This window comes from Arachis ipaensis, chromosome B02 (genome assembly GCF_000816755.2).
Source record: "Arachis ipaensis cultivar K30076 chromosome B02, Araip1.1, whole genome shotgun sequence".
In the NCBI taxonomy this organism is placed as follows: Eukaryota; Viridiplantae; Streptophyta; class Magnoliopsida; order Fabales; family Fabaceae; genus Arachis; species Arachis ipaensis.
In genome coordinates this window covers 11,887,763-11,899,499 of record NC_029786.2, presented here as the reverse complement: position 1 = coordinate 11,899,499, position 11,737 = coordinate 11,887,763, and the positions used below count along the sequence as shown (strand labels likewise).

Below are 11,737 nucleotides of genomic sequence, written 5' to 3'. Positions count from 1 at the left end.
GATGTTCCTTTTGTATACTAAATGGATGTTACTTTATACATTTTTTGAGTTTTCTTGTGTCGCAGTTGTGGATACCTATATTTCTTTAAGAATTGCATGGCCTTTTTTTTTAAAATCCTACTCGGCATGTTTCTCCGTGTAAGTAGCTGATTATTTTTGCAAAGATTTAAGTGGATGTTACTTTTGTTAAGTATTAGGATGTTTCTTTTTCATACTAAATGGATGTTACTTTAACAAAAGCCATGTGAATGACAAATCAAAAAAGCTTAATGGATGTTACTTTTGTTTTTATGCATTTTTTGGGATCAAATGATGCATTAACCATATTAGATTTAGCTTGTAATTAAAAATTGACCGTTTAGATAATATAAAATAATAAATTAATTGTGCAAAATAGGTTTAAAATTTAGAAGTCTTAATTTGAAAATTTAAGGTGAGATTTAAATTCAGTGAATTTTTTTAGTGGAAAAATGTAATTTTTTACAGAAAATTGCATAAAAATGCGTACCGGTAATTTTGCCAGCAGTACCGGCTTAAGTCTGTCCGGTACTGTGTGAGAATAATAAAAATAATAGAAAAACTTAAAAAAATATTTAGAATTAAAAATCGAACGCTAATTTTAAAAGTTTGGGCCAAATGGGACAAAAACAGTAACGGGTTAGACTAGGTCCAAGTTGGACCCGAGCTCAACATATATAAGAGTGTTAAATTAACAAAATCAGCTCATTACACACTCAAAAATAAACCCTAGCAGCTGAGAATTGAGAGAGAAGAAGAAGAAGAAGAAGAAGAAGAAGAAGAAGAAGAAGAAGAAGAAGAAGAAGAAGAAGAAGAAGAAACACTATTCATCTGCATCTTCTTTCTCTTGTAACTTGAGCTACATTGCTTCAATTCGCGTCCTGTTTGCGGCCATGTGAAGCTCTCGCCAAGCCCATCAGTTCTAATAAGGTATTTCTGGTAAGAACTTGAAATTTATACTCCTTCCTTTGCCCCTAATAAAATTTGTGTTTTTGGGTATAGATGTTGAATAGATTTTGTGATTTTGGTTGTTTAGGTGCCAACCATTAGTGAGAAATTGTTGGGTCTCACCCCAAATTATAGTGGGTAAGGTAAAATTACCTTTAACCCTTTTGATTTAGTGTAATTTTGAACTCTAGTATTGATTGTGGTGATATTGGTATGTATAGCTTGATATTTGGTGAATATTGGAAGTGGTGTTGGTGGTTAAAAGCTTGTTGAATTCAAGATTTGGTGAATTTGTGCATATTGAAAATCGGCCAAGGTATAGTTTCGATTTTCTCTATGTAATATGTAATGTTTCGTGAAACATAAACTAGTGGCCTTTAGGATAAGTTGAATTGTTGATGTTGTATGATGATTATTGATGATTGTGATGTTTTGATGAACTATGATGGTGTTTGATTATGAATATTGAGGATAATAATGTGTATTGAATATTGTGGTTGATATTGTTAACAATTGGTGGTAATGGTGAGCTTTGATTTTGATTGAGTTGAGGTAATGAGGATATGGATGGGTTTGGCTTGTATTGATGATGTTTTATGATGAGGATATTAATAAGAATTTAAGTAAGTGAGGACTAAGTAGTTTTAATAGTGAATGAATGAGGGATAGTTGATAACGTTCGGTATGAGGTTTTGTGTTATTTTTGGGTATGGATAATTTGGTTTGGTTTTGGAGTTGTTTGAATTAGAGAACTTTGCTAATTTTTATAAAACTTGATTTTTGACAAACTTTGGCGAGGAATAACTTGGACTTCGGACTCCCATTTTTTATGAAACTTGATTTTTATGAAAGTTGGGTCCGAGATCTTTAAGACATTCAAATAATGGATGGAAAATGATTTGAAACGAAAAAGTTATGCTCGTTTGAAGTTTGGTATAAAAATATGATTTCTGCAACTTTAAAAATTTTCTAAGTCTGATAAGGCACGCGTACGCGGACCAGTGCACGCGACGCGAGCATTGGCCACTGCCAAGTGCTCTTACGTACGCGGGCACTAGCATGCATATGCGAGCATGTACTTTGAGTCATGCATACCCGAAAATTTAACACGTGACACGAGTATTCCATTATGTTTAGGATACTCGCGTACGCGAGCAGCTGTCGCATACGCAACTACTCTTTTTCAACTAGGTGCATACACGGGACAGGGGTTCACGTACGTGAGACCCTTGTTTTGCTAAAAAATTATTTTTTTCACTTTTCAAGGGTTCTCTAACTTTCTAAATTTTTTTAATTACTGTTTAAGATTACTAACTAGTAATTAGGCCCTGTGACTAATAGAGATATGTTAGTGAATTAAATTGGTGAGTTCTGTATGGGTTTAGAAGATGGAGACTTAGGTTTCTGAAGTTGTGGGTCAACGGGTGAAGTGCTATATTGGTGATGGCTTTGAGAACTTGAGAGTTGATGGTTAACTTGTGAAATCAAGGACCAATGATGGTTATGACGAGTCTTGGACTCGGAGAGAAATGAGTATGGTTAATGAGACTGATGACTTAAGTTTAGTTCTGATTGAGAGGCGATCTGTAAGTGGTAAGAGTTTGCCAGACACTATATCCCTGGAAAGTGTGCTGGGTACTATATCCCTAGGTAATATGAGGTCTGTGGCTGAGTATTCTGCTTGCATCCTTTCAGAATCATAAGAGTGTGCCGGACACTACGTGTCGGTCACGATATCCTTGTGGGTACCCATTTATATTCATGACCGAAAGGCAATAATCCCATGGGAATGTGTCAAATTGATAGTTCAACCGATAATGTGATATCACATCCAATAGGACAGGCATTTATCATGTGCATTTTCTATACGGTTGCTTGCTTTGTTTACTTGCCTATATTGCCTAAGTGTATAACATGCTTACTTGCTTCCTGATTTACTTGCTATATATGAATATTATTTGTGTATTACTTGTTTGCATATATCTGTGTATTCTACTGGGATCTAGGAGGCTCGGTAGGCGGTGGCGATGGGATTGCATGGAGGTTAGGCTGGCGAAGGCTGTGGGACAGCGGTGTTAATGCTAGTTTTGAAATTTCCTAAGATAGATGACCCATTTAAGGACTTTATTAAATTGTTTTATAAGCTTGAATCTTATGCTTGATGTGAAGTTCTAGGATTGCCTTTGGCTTCTTGGAACCTTATATCTTGTATTACTGGGCACTGTTACCATACTGAGAACCGGAGGTTCTCATACCATATTTTGTTGTTGTTTTTTAGATACCGGTCGTAACCCATCTCGATGAGTTGCGAGATGGTGACGGAGCAGAGGATCTTTTATCATCTCTTGTATTTTGGTTTTTTTGTTGTAGTACTCTCTCTTTTGTATCTTAGACCTTGCTGCCTTAGAGGCTTATTTGAGAGACAAATGTTGCTGTTTAACTTTTCAAAAACTCTATATTGTCTGTATATCACTAGTCGGCCTAAACTTCGTGGGCTACAGCTAGAGTTCTTTTGACTATCATACTTACATATATCTATCTTGATTATTATTGTATTATGTTGTATCTTGTGCCTTTACACTTATAGTTGATTGTGAATGCTTCGCGCTTTTGTATCTCTGTTTTGAGCTTTATTTCTTCATCGTACTTCTAGTATTATTATTTCTTTCTATATATATCGTAGGGGCTTTAGAACTGTCGTGGCACTTTTTTATCTTTTTCTTTAAGGCATGAGGTAAGGTTTAGAATAATAGGGTGTTACACCTGACGACCTTGCGTATCACCTTCCTCGATAACTCGTTCACCCTCTGTTTCTCCCTCTGCTTGACACTGCATATTAATGTATTGATTATATAAAGATATAAATGATAAAAATACTCAGTAAATAAATAGTTGTTATAAAGAAAGAAATTGAGCATACCCACGGCGATGATGCCTTTACCTCCGGAGTTGAGGTTGCCTGTTGACTTTCCACATGAGACTCTTCATGCTCCTTCTGAACTTCAATGTTCTCTATCTGAGTAGGAACAATGATAATTGAAAATAGTTTGATAGGAAATATTAATCTGAAATAGGAAAAACTATATAAAGAAATAACATAGGTAATTGGAAATAGTTTAAAAGGAAAGCGCCTCAGATTTCAAACGAGCTCCTTTTGAGTCCCATGAGGCAATCGAGCTTTCACTACAAGAAAAATGCTGAGAACCATCTGATTTATCGTCAGATGTAGTGTTGGACATTATCGACGAGTTTTTCATCGGATTTACCGTCGGAGTTGATAATAAAATCGTCACCCTAAAATATTACCGTCGCTCTTAATATCCTCCATCATCTTCTTAAGCTGCAGATCAATATGAAGGTAATGAGGCAGACGAGTATCGAGTCACTCTGGCTGAAAGAGTGGCTCTCCATCGAGGAGTTGGCGATGCGCTACATGCGGATGATGGGATAGCACATAATTGCCACAAATGACAGTGGTAATAGATCCACCAACTGTTCTTTGATGGGCATATACCCCTGATGGTTTCGTAAGGTAAGGCTTCCACACAACCTAATGTTAAAACATCAATTAATTTTAAAAAAGATAACATATAAAATAAAATAAAATTTTCAAAATAAAATAAATAAGCTTTTTACAGCATTAATAGTCACCATATGAAATTCATCATGCAGCTTAGTCAGCATATCTTTCAAACATGAGGAGACTCCACTCGAGATTTCATGTTGTAGATTATCTTATTCGTCAAAACTGATTAACAATTCCACATAAGTCGAAAGCCCTTATGTGCTATAGGATGAACATCTTTGTAGCATAAATGCATAATGGAAGGTAGACGGGAGAAAATAAATGCCGACAATAAAATTAGGATTGAGAGAAAATCTTAAGATAGAATAAATTATCAATGTTTGAATAATATTTATATACCTGCAAAGCGATGACGCAACCTTGAACGTTGGTGGATCCACTACCATCTCTTTTTATTTTGAGAAGACTCGTGTGCAGGTTAACCTAGGCAACTGCCCCCAAGACAAAGTCCTTAACGTCATCTACATTCTCAACCAATTATAGGAATTTAGATGAGATTATGTTAGCTGATGCATCTTGTACTATCATGGATCCAATGGCCAACATGGCAACCGCCTGACACTTCTGAAGTAATATTTCTTCATTGAGCAGATATGGGTCATTATCAATCGGAGCACTTGCAAATTCTGATAGCCGGTTTAGATTAATAACATTTTTTTGTTTAGGGCGATCTACCAATGGGACACCAACCAATTCCATGCATTGCGTGTAATCGTATAATTTTTTATCCTTAATGAAGACTGATTTACCATCATTACCCCGTCAACATAAGAACATCTTCAAGACCAAAGCATTAATCAATGACGTAACCAGAGTGACTTTAGAATAGTCATGATAAAATATAAACTCAAAACTGGAACCTATCAACTGCTGCTTCACCTGTTGATGCAAATTGGTTTGGTAAAAATATACTTTTTCTTGGTTTGTTAAATTGGGAATATCTGAAAATTAAAAGAGTAAAACTTACGATTAAATGAGCAATTGATCAAAATAAAAGTAACTAAAAGAGCAATTAAAAACTTGTCAAAGTATAATGACGTCAACTGGCTCTTATTATTGCCTTATTCTCCTTTCATACACTCTTCCAAACTTGCCTATCCTATCAATTGCATATTTGAGTCAGAAATTATCCGAAAGGGACAAGCTGAAATCAGTATATAAAAGGGAATTAATTGCAATAGGGATGGCAGTGCAGAAATGAAGACATTACCTGCTAGTGGGAAAATTTATTGTGCTGGCTGATCAAAAGAGCTTGAAACTTTTTATTAATCAAAGGATTATGGGAGAAGGACAGCAAAAGTGGATGGCAAATACTCCCATGAAGACTCTTAAAACGTCTTTTTTTAAAGACGCTTACATGTCACATTATTATTGGACTATTAATGAATTCTTTATTTTTAAATTTCTTAATAAACCATAATAAAATAAGTTTTAGAACACTCTATATAACTATATAATAAAAGATGAGTTTTTCACTACAAGAAAAATGTTGAGTACCGTCAGAAATAATCGGACGGTATAAACCTCGCCAGTAGATATTTTTCCGTCGGATTTACTTTGTCCGACGGTAGTTAGCGTTGGACTTTCTGGTGGATCACCTGGTCAGAAAACCAATTGGTTACCGGTGAATTTTTTCGATGATAATATTGGCGCCAAAAATATGTTGTTCCGCGCCATATTACCGGATAATGCCATTTTTTTAAAATTTGAAATAAATTGTCAATTTTAATTTTAAATTTATTTTTCTTTACATATTAGTGGTCAATTCATAAATAATACAATGTGCAAATAAATATATGAAACAATAAAACAAAAACCTAATATCTACAGATCCAGGTAGTTGTTGTCGCCAGTCCCGTGGCCCTGAGTTGGCGGGGCAGAAGGTGGTGACGATGTTCGTGTGCCACCAGTGCTACCGCTGCCAACCTGCAGCTGGATCGCTGCCACCAATAGCGGTGCTGCCACCAGCAAAGTCGATGTCAACGACACGCATATGGGCCTGGTACACCTCTATCTGAGCCTCCATACACTGAATCCGCTCCAGTGACTCCCTAAACTCCAGCCTGAACTCATTCGTAGACGTCATGCGAATGAGGATCTCTTGATACCTCTCCCGATAATCATTAAGCTCCTGAGCGTGCTAGTGACGGCTGCGCTGAAGCTCTTACACTTGGAGCTTCAAATCCACGCCTTCCTCGAGCTGGACGGCTCGACTGGTGGTGGGGCCTGATGATGGCCTCAACGTCGAGGTGTGGAAGCTACTGGCGAAGAAAGACTCCATCTCGTATACGTGGTTCTTGTACGGGACTGAGGTGGTCTCGTGCCAAACCGCATTGGGGTCGACGACTGAGGCCACAGATCCATCGACGGCGTCCTTTCCACTTTGCTAGGACTATAGAGACTGCTGAGTCACGGTCTCTAGTCTCTGTGTGTAGGACTTCTGTGCAATTAACACAAGTTACTGTGATTAGTAAGACAAAAATACAGTTAATCTCTAATAATTTCATGGCAAAAGATAATCAGATGTATGTTTACTCACACAATGGTCCCGAGACCGCTGATCAACAAATCTCGCTTTGTTCTCCTTCAGCGTGTGGGTGTACTTGAACGTCTCCACCAATGTGGCCTCGCGGTCCAACGATTTTGACTACACAAGTTGCATTGAAATACAAAATTATTAGAATGCATAGTAATGATATGCAAAATAGATAACATAACGAAGTTATTAACAATATTAAAGGAACTACATACCAGCCTGACCTTCATCTTCATGAAGGTCACCAAGCCGCCGATGTACTTGGATGACCTGGCTGATGCTCTGTTAGCTCGGTTGGTGAGACGCCGATGTCTGAACCCCGCATCAGTCTCCCAATGAGCCAACATGCCCTTTTTTTACCTCTGACCATGATGAACATCATCCAACATCATCCAACATCTAGTGGAGCCACCGACCCATCTTATGATTGAATATCTTTTGGATGGTCAGGTCGTGCTTAGCATCCCAAATGAAGTGCAACAGCGTCAAAGAAGCTTTAAATTTAGTTAAGCAATATAAAGGATATAAACTAGCTAAAAATATTTAAAACAGAAACAATAAAAGTAATTACCGCCCATTTCTCAAACCAGCACTGCCTGGTCTCAGCGTGGATCTTCGTGTAGCTGGGCCAGGACTAGTAGTACATTAGCTTGATGATATTCATAATCTCTTGAGTACACGCGTTCGGGTTCGGCAAAAACTTAACAACAACCCACAAATAAGAATCAACGCTAATCCTTAAATCTAGAAAATAGGAATCAGGAATCATAATCATTAAAACTAGAAAATAATAACCAACAATCCAAATCAACCTAAATCCACTAAATAGGAATAAAGTTTCAGAAACTTTTAGCAATAACAGGAATCATAATTATGAAAACTAGAAAACAATAACCAGCAATCTACATCATCCTAAATCCACTAAACAGGAATCAGGTTTCAAGAACTTTTAGCATTAACAGAAATCATAATCATTAAAACTAGAAAACAATAACCAGCAATCCACATCAACCTAAATCCACTAAACATGAATAAGGTTTCAAGAACTTTCAGCTTTAACAGGAATCATAATCATTAAAACTAGATAACAATTACCAGTAATCTACATCAACCTAAATTCACTAAATAGGAATCAGGTTTAAGAAACTTTCAGCATTAACAGGAATAATAATCATTAAAATTTGATAACAATAACCAGCATCCCAAATCAACCTAAATCCACTAAACAGGAATCAATTTTCAAGAACTTTTAGCAATAATAGGAATCATAATCATTGAAACTAGAAAATAATAACCAGCATTTCAAATCAACCTAAATCCACTAAACAGGAACTAAATTTCAGAAACTTTTAGCAATAACAGGAATCATAATCATTGAAACTAGAAAACAATAACTAGCATTCCAAATCAACTTAAATCCACTAAACAGAAATTAATTTTCAAGAACTTTCAGCAATAACAGGAATTATAATCATTGAAACTTAAAAACAATAACCAACAATTCACACTTAAATAAACTAAACTAGAAACAATTCAGGTACTTTCAAAGATAACCATAAACAGGAAATACATGAGCATTTGAATGTGATACTTACCTCGTGCCACCATCAGGCCAAATGCGCAATCATACGATGGGAGGTGGTGGAGGGGCATTAGTTGCTGCTTCACTTTCGTGACTGGACTTCGGGGCTGTGGCATCCGTTGTTGGAGTCGGCATCGCCGTGGATGCGGGCTACTGAGTGGTAGGAGGCAGCGGCGTCGTGGATGACGACACATAGTTGGGGTTAGGGACCATGATGAACGGCTGGTCCACTAAACCTGGAACCTGTGGCGTGACCGGGGTGGTCAGAGTAGAGGGAGAGGATCCAAAAGTCCTAGGGGTACCGGAAGAAACCATCCCTCTACCTCGACTATGGCTATGACCACGACCAGCAGCCTGATCTGTAGCACCTCTTCTTGTTGTCATGTCTGCATATATCAAAACTAGCAACAATGTTTAGACAATTTCAAACAACTCTAGCAACAATATTCAACAATTCAGTTCAATAACCGAAACACTTTTCATAGTTGAAATTGAAAGTTCAAATTCAAATTCAAAATAAGAAAAACCAATTCAACAATCAACAAAACCTCAGCATATTCATAAACTCAAATTCAACCATCTTTAAACACGTATAAAAATGCAGTCTCTATACTCATCATATACATCATCTAACTAGGTTTCCATAGAAAAAAGGAAAAATTAATTAAATCGAAAACAAAGATTTTCACTCTAAAAACAAAATCTGTTAGGATAATGTTTCATTCAATATATAGTTTACATACATGTGGATATGATCTATTAAAAGAAAAACAGTTGGATATAAACAATCAGACATAAACACCCATCTCCACTTTTATCAAACAGAAAAAAAGGTTAAACTAGTTTTCTTTTTCAAATATGCATCCTTAATAAGCAACATATGCTTCAATATAACTTAATTTCTCAATCATTTTTGGATATGTTAAAATGGATAGCTTGACAATTTTTTCAATTTCCAACAAAATATTTTGGCCTAATATAGAGATTTCAATTAACTCGATATAGATATTTTAATAAACAAAACAAAGTATAATCTAATCGAATTTCAACATGCATCAACATTAAGTAGAGAAGCTTCTATTTTTAATATTTACATTTGAATCTGTTACCTGTTGTTGCAGAAGCAGAATCAATTTGAGAAGGTGGATGACTCACAGTAGTGTGCAGGTAGCACAATCGCGGAGGCACGAACGACCTTCCACAAGCAGCAAAAACCACCCACAGAGACGGCGGAGCGAGGCGCGGAGAGACGCGAGCAGGAAGCAAAGTCGAGTAGAGACGTAAGGAGGGAGAGAGGCCAAGCTGGCAGTGGCGGTGGTGGCTCTGTGGTGCGACACAGCGGTTCGGAGAACGGAGAAGGTTAACAGTGAAGTGGCAAGGAGAGAAGAGGGAGAAAAAGAAGAATGAAGGGGCCTCGGTGGTGGGTGGGCTGACGGCGATGGAGAGGGGGTTGTGATGGTGGTAGTGTCGACGGCGGCAGATGGTGGTTTTGGGGAGAGGGAAGGAAATGGTTTAGTGAGAGAGGGAGTGAATCTTGAATGACGGAGAAGAGGGTTCGCGATTTGAATTTACGTCCCAGTTACCATTGGATTTACCGTAAAAAAAATCTGACGGAAAACCATTGCGGGTCACCAAAACGTATCGTTTCACTAATTGGCTTTACCGTCGGAAAAATTTGATGATAAATCCAACGGTAAAGAATGCGTCATTTTATTTTTGTTTTCCTCCAAATATTACTGACAGATTTACCGTAGGAAACCAAAATCCGCCGGTAATTACTTAATCTTACGAACGCCGTTACCGTCGGTAAATCCGACAGTAAATCCGCCACTACTCTGCAACGCTAAATCCAACGGTACTCAACGTTTTTCTTATAGTGTTTGGTGTTCAAAATTTCTTTCAATAATACATTCTTAATTAACTCCTCCACTTAACGTCAGTTCTTCAATTTTAAAAAACTCACACCAGTTTCTCTCATCTCATATTCATATTCATATTCATGTTATTAGAACAACTTCACACTTATCCCACTTTGACGTAACTTCCACCAATTGTCTCTCACTACTTTCCTGCCCATTTCTCTCATCTTATATTCATGTTATTAGTGCAGCTCCATACTTTAACCTTAATATTTTGCCTAAGAACTCTATCTAAATTAATCCAAGAATTCTCTATTTTTTTATTTTAATTTTGTTAAAAAATACTAATATCATTTAACTTTAATATTTAATTTTTAAAATAAATAAAAAAATGTGATCTTTTATGCATGACATAATTTAAAAAATATTTATTATAAAAAAAGTTAAAAATATTCTGAAAAGACAGAGATAGAGAGGGTGAGGGGGGAGAGAGAGAGAGTTGAAAATTTTTAACAAATAAAAAAGAATCACCACCGTCAACCTATTAAATTTGAGTTATATCAAGTGAGGGTTAACAAGCCAACAAGCTATAGCTCAAATGACCTATGTCCAATTTGGGTAAACATCTTAATTAATCTCCTTTTGAAAAAATAGTTTAAACAATAAATGCTTATATTAAAAGTAACTTATAAATAAGATATTTTATATTTGGTTTTTTAACTTTAAAAGTGCTTATTTTAAGAAAAGAGTCATAAAAAGTCTTATATTATGAGTCATTTTTTTTTAACTTCTTCATAAGTACTAAAATAATTTTTTAGAAAGTTGCAATTTAGTTTTGAAAATTGTATCAGAATATTAATAGTATACCTTTTCATAAGTTAAAAAAAAAATAGTAACTTATGAATTTATCCAAACGGGCCCATAATCTCCTCATACTCACCTAGAAGTCGCGGGTTCGAGCCTCACTCCTAACTTTGAAAAAACAAAAGTGAAGATTAAAAAACAAATTAGAACTATGAATTCAAAAGTTTTTTTTATCTGAAAATCGGACCGAATCGACCAGTTGAACCGATTCAACCAAAAATTGACGATAAGAACAGTCCGATTTAATGTTTAAAACCACAAAAAGAACCGCTGAACCGGTCGATTGGATTGGATCAGAAACCGGCCAATAAAAAAAGGAAACCCCACGCGTGCCCCTCCCCCAA

At 36.3% G+C, this 11,737-nt stretch overlaps 1 long non-coding RNA gene across 1 annotated transcript; it reads right to left on the bottom strand.

The window, feature by feature from the left end:
- Positions 6,955 to 8,712, bottom strand: LOC110268710. Its single transcript, XR_002357098.1, has 3 exons — positions 8,684 to 8,712; positions 7,088 to 7,199; positions 6,955 to 6,992 (listed from the first exon to the last, which is right to left on the bottom strand). It is a non-coding gene; the product is annotated as an uncharacterized LOC110268710 (long non-coding RNA).